Consider the following 6,360-nt stretch of genomic DNA (forward strand, 5'->3'; position numbering starts at 1 on the left):
TGCTTGGCACCCTAATAACAATAACAATCACAATTTGTTTGTGCAGTTTTTGCATTTAATGACTTTAGGTTACTACCTTTGCTTCTCAGAAACACTGGGCACAAATCACGAGTGGTTATGATAATAATAATAATAATAATAAGATGAAGAATACAATGATCCTGAAAAATACCTAGAACATTTTAAAGCTTGCAAAACTGCAGGGAAAACAGGCCAATAAGAGTAATCTTTACTCTCTCCCTACTTCCTCTGATCTCTTAAGCTCCACACAGACTTCTTTTAGTTTTTAAGCCTAAAACTCTAAAACAGCCTGCTCCTGTTGCAGCCTGTATGAGTGTTAGTTGGTGTGCAAACATAAAACCATGAGAATAACAGGCTTGTAACTGACCTTTACCCTTACTGACAAGCACACACTCCAGAAAGTCCATGACACTGTAGAGAACGTTAGTCCTTTCCCACTTTAACAATTGGGCCATTTATAGTATTTCGATCTGAAGTTTGTAGCACTGATTTTAGCTCTCATGATTAGTTGGGGCCTTCTGTTTTCTGCTCAAAACTATCCTGCATTTGTTTATGGCCAGTTAGTGGAAAATGGCAGTGCTTGTATTAATGGGTGCTTCTTTTACAGCTAAATGCTTGCACTGTTTGGTTTTTTTTTCCACACTTTCAATTTGCTTGAAAAAAACAGATCAGTTCTCATATACAGTACTGTGCAAAGTAAAATATATTGCTTTAAAAAAATGATAAAAATAAAATGTTTACAATAATTAATTCTCCTTCACTTTATGGAGCTTCTCATGGCAAAATTGTGCTCGGAGTTGGGTCACAATCTGAGCTCATTAACATTTAGAGGCAATTTAGTAATCAGTATTCAGTCTAGGTACTGTCAAATTGTTTTTTCATGATGGGAGAAAACCAGAGAACCCAGGAGAAACTCACATGAGCACAACTAGAACAAACAAAGACACAAGCAGATATCCAGGATCCAATGAGGGATCTGTGAGGTAGCCCATTAAAACCACCATGCTCGACTATTGATATGTTTATAAACATAAAAAAAAAAATCAAATCATATCCATATTTGCTTTGATTACAATTTGTCTATAAACATTTATGGAGTTTCTAAAAGAAATTGACTGAGGTTACTTTTTTGTGATATGCAGAAATATCTTTTTTTCCTGGCAAACTAATGCAGACAGCATAAAATAAGATTTAGGTTATATACATTACATTTAATATATACAGTACAGACCAAAAGTTTGGACACACCTTCTCATTCAAAGAGTTTTCTTTATTATTTATATATATATATATATATATATATATATATATATATATATATATATATATATATATATATGATTTGTGCTATTCCGTAATCAAGAAAGTAAAATGTTTAAGTCTACTATTATATTAAATTACATAATCTGACTAAGATGAGAGCAGTCACATTACATTATAATTTTGTAGTTTCCTGTTATTCTTTTCAATCATATGTTCAATCAAACACATGTTTCAAGAAGCCGTTGATCAAATATGAAAGAACAGCACACAATAGTAATAGGTTTATCATAGACCCTAAAGCATATATCTCACAATATCTGCAGGGAAATAAATAATGAGTGAACTTTTCAGGGAAATGAAATTGTTGCCTGTAGACGGCCGTTTAACATTTAATTGCTTTTCTGTCAGGGGAAAAAAACGTTTATATTACGAACCATCTGGACCATGCCTGTATGTCTGTATGTCCATCATCAACCTCAGAGTATGATGTCTTATCCACCTATGTTTAATTTATGTAAAGATAAATTGCACAAGTCTTTCTTTTTATGATCCAGGGAGAAAGATAAAACAGAGTGCATGTATCTTGTCAAAGCAATCATCCGAATTGGACCTGAAGGAACGCAGTCTGCTGTCAGCTCCGAGAACTGCGCTTGCTGTGCTGAACTGTTACGAATGTGATGAGATCATAGTTTGAGGAACGGTTTATAGATCATGGCAACATGTTCCCTCGGTATACGGGAAAAAAAGACCCCATAAGGCCAAGTCGAGCTGAGTGTGTTTACAAGCAGCGCACAAATATTTAGATTAAGTGTGTGTCATACTTGAATACGTAAGTAACTCAGAAAGGAAATGTGGCTCCTGATAGAGCATTACTCCTTTCCTTGTAATGTCCCAAAACAAATAAGTAGAAAAGAGCGAACACTCATCTTTTAATATCTTTTCTCAACAACATCGTAGTTAACATTCAGCATGCATCTATTCAGCAATATATATATATATATATATGTATATATATATATATATATATATATATATATATATATATATATATATATATATACACGCTTCAATTAGTAATAAGTAACGCTTCAATAAACACAAAATAACTTTCAACGTTATGACCTCATGATGTGCTGGAATGAAGTGCTCAGAGATTTCACTACACAATTCAACACTATATCACATGCCAAACATTAAGCTGCCAAGTTGGCTTGACCTGCCAGAAGTCTGGTTCAAGACAAACATTACCAAATCTCTGTGAATCCTATGACGAAACATGCAAAAGTCTTTTAGAGTTGACATGTAGTTTTCCCAGATTTAACTCTTGTTCAAATTTCTGAATATGCAAACCTGTTGGAATTTAGTGCACATCAGTCTAATAAATATATGCTTCACATTTATTGATGCAAATCGCATGACTGGTGCTCCATTCAGTATATTCCTGACACCTAATCCCTGAACGCTAAACGAATAATTAGAAACTGACTACGACATATTAAAGTTTAGTGCTTGTCTTCAGACACAAGACACACATATTCATTTAAACCAAACAATCAGAAATACTGCGATGCTCTGGTTTTAGACCAGACACACAATCTTGGATGGACATGGTGTGTATAATATGTCAGATGCCCACTTACAACTGAGCAGATGATAATTAAGGGTCTTGCTCAAGGGCCCCAGCAGTTGCAGATTAGCGGTGCTGGAATTTGAACTTGTGACCTTCCGATCCAAAGTCCAATGTCTTAACTATTGAGCTACAACCTCCCATGGTGTGAAACTATTGCTGCCACAAAGCACAAAACTGTGTAGAATGAAACACTGTATGTTGTAGCATTACGGTTTCCCTTAACTAGAATTATAAGGCCAAAAGCTGTTTCAGCGTGACAATGAACCTGTGTCCAAATAAGCTCCATTAAGACATGGTTTGTCAGGGCTGGTGTGTAAGACCTCAAGCTGTCCTCACAGCAGTCCTTTTCTCACTCTCCACCCCACTGAACACATTTGGGATGAATTGGAACGCTGCATGCACCCCAGGCCTCCTCGTCTGACATCAGTGCCTGACCTTATTAATGCTTTCATAGCTGAATGAACACAAATCCTTACAGCTGCACTCCAAAAATCTATAGGAAAACTTTCCCAGAAGAGTGGAGGTTACTGTAACATTAAAGGGTAAAATAGTTCTGGCACATATGTGTGTATGATGGTCAAATCTCCACAATAGTTTAGGGTATCATAGAGCACGTTCGATATAATTTTATTTTTTATAAATTGTTTCTTTTTATTGCCTATTGTCTTACATAATGTGGATTATACTTATATGTCTTTTTTAATCTTTGTATAAACTGTTCTTTACAGAAAAACTGACATTTAATTGTTTAATTGAAGAATCAAATGGTAGAAAAAGAGCCCAGGAACTCATGGACACACACGTTCACAAAGGTACATTTTGAACAAATACTAGATTTATTCATGTATGTCTGACCTGAGAACTATCTGGTTCTGTTTAACTTTTTTATCTAAGAAAAAGAAAGAAGACTTTCATGTGTAACAGCAAAAAGATAAATATACGATAAATATTAGTATTCACTGGGTTTTGGCTCCCCCTAGTTGCTCCTTGTGTTGTTAAGAAGCTCTGCTGAAAAGCTCTCATAAGGCTTCAATGTTTGATCCATTTTCATTTCAAAACAAATCAAATGAATATACTACACATTTCATTATCCCACACTGGGAAACATAATGATGCCCTGTGATAGACTGACACATTACACTGTTGTTTTTTTGAACAGTATCACAGCAGTAGTGTTGTTGCATTGCAGTATAAATCTCCACCAATTTGTACAATTTATTTCAAAAATGACTTTGACTCCTAACAATAGATTTTGGAGGAACAGGTTAACATTTAGCTAGTGACTATAATAGTACTGTAACAGTGTAGTACATATATTGCATAACCCTGCAGTTAAGAGATAACATACAGTTAGACAGCGTACAGACTTATAGCTTGTTTTAAATATATTTGTCCAACTGTGTTCAACAAACCAGGTGCCAGTTATTACTACATACAATATAACTCCATTAAAAAAACATGCACAAAAGACTTGCAACTAGCTCAAAAGTTCAGGCATTGTAACAACTAAAAAAGTTTTTTTTCAGCCTTTGCATGGAAAAACATGGTCACCATGGTGCAAAGATCTTTTCTAATATACTGCACTGGCATATTTTCCCTTCTAAATGTTCCAATTTATGCAAAGCATCTTTCCTAAACACATTGTCTGCACTTAGACTTTGTCCCATTTTGTGAAAATGTATTTCATCTATTTCATTTAATAGATTTAAGATCTTGTTAGCCATAGAGTATTTTTAAACTAGCTTAATTTGGCACACTGTGCAAATCCTGTTTGTTGCTCTTCTGCCACCAGTGAAAATATTTATAGAGGGATCACGGGGCGGCGTGATTCTTGTCACAATGGGCCTCTGGAATTGCTTGTTATAATTTTATAATCAAAGAAACACTGGCGCACAAATTATTTTTATATTAAAAGCACTTTGAATAACAATGAATAATGTCACAAAGCAACTTCAATGACATACGTACAGTCGAGTTCAATTTATTCCTGTAAATCTTTCATAATGAGTGAGGCAGAAGTGACTGTCAAGGGAAAAAATAGGACTAGATAAGGAAGAAATCAGGCTCAGAAGAAATCATCGGCATCTCTATGACTTTAGATTTATATTATAAATTATCTACAACTGTGTACTATATTGTTCAAATTTGCACTTGTATAACCAGAATATTCATTATAGTTATAGTCTCATAGTTTCTTAGACCCAGATTTGGACACTAAGGAAGGAGAAAAGGATTTGTACCGATTGGCCAGGCAGAGGGACCGAGCTGGGAAGGATGTACTGCAAGTTAGAGCAGTAAAGGATGGAGAGGGAAATGTGTTGAACTAGTGAGGAGAGTGTGTTGGGAAGATGGAGGGAGTATTTTGAGCAGCTGAGGAAAATGAGAGAGTGAAGGTTGGATGGTGTGGAGATTGTGAAGCAGGAAGTGAAGATGTTGAGGTTTTCGTTGGGAGTAACGAGGATGGACAGAATAAGAAATTACTTTATATTAGAGGGACAGCGCATGTTGGACGTTTTGAAGACAAGGTAAAGGAGGCGAGATTGAGATGGTTTGGACATGTGCAGAGGATAGACATGGGGTATACCGGTAGGAGAATGCTGAGGATGGAGACACCTGGAAGCAGGAAAAGAGGAAGACGAGGAGGCCAAGGAGGAGGTTTATGGGTGGACGAGGGAGACGGATGGAGACGGACGGTATGGAGATGGATGATCCGCTGTGGTGACCCCTAATGGGAGAAGCCGAAAGAATAAAAGGATTTTCTTGGTCCCAAACCAAGGCACAGTAGCTAATCTGTTTGTAATTGCACTCCAAAGCCATCTAAGTAGTTCTATCTAGTAGTAATCTCAGGCTGTCTATGTGGGGGTCATCCTCTACAAAAGTGAATGTTTTCCAAATGATGAGGTCTCCTTTCACATGTAGGTCATCAAGATGAATCAGTCAGGAGAGATACTGTAAAAACAAAATTCTGGTCACTCTAAAGAGTCCATTAAAATTTCAATGAAGTTTAAACTGCACAAACATGAGAACTTTTTGACCAGCTGATAGGGTGGACACTATGGACGAGCTGCCAATAGGAGATTATCCAAAAGCTGATGGCATCAGAAAATTCGATCCTAAAAATGTTGGTACCATTTGAAATTACTTACTAGGTTTTTAAGTAACCGATTATGTTCGGCTTTTAAATGTTTGTCCTCAGTTAAACCTCAATTCTCTAAAAGGATCGGTGATACTAAACAAGCCTCCTCATGTGCTGCTCCTTCCTTGTGGACCACAAGGTGTCTCCCTCTTCATATAGTTATTTTTCCCACAAGCCCTTTACTCCAGGAGTGTGTGGGTGGCACTGGCGCATCTCTGTGCAGCACCAGTGAGTCCTTTATTTGCTGGAATGTTCAGCTGCATGCACAAAAATAGCTGTAATAATGAATTATGATTGCAATTTTACAGCA

Source organism: Silurus meridionalis, chromosome 27 (assembly GCF_014805685.1).
Source record: "Silurus meridionalis isolate SWU-2019-XX chromosome 27, ASM1480568v1, whole genome shotgun sequence".
In the NCBI taxonomy this organism is placed as follows: Eukaryota; Metazoa; Chordata; class Actinopteri; order Siluriformes; family Siluridae; genus Silurus; species Silurus meridionalis.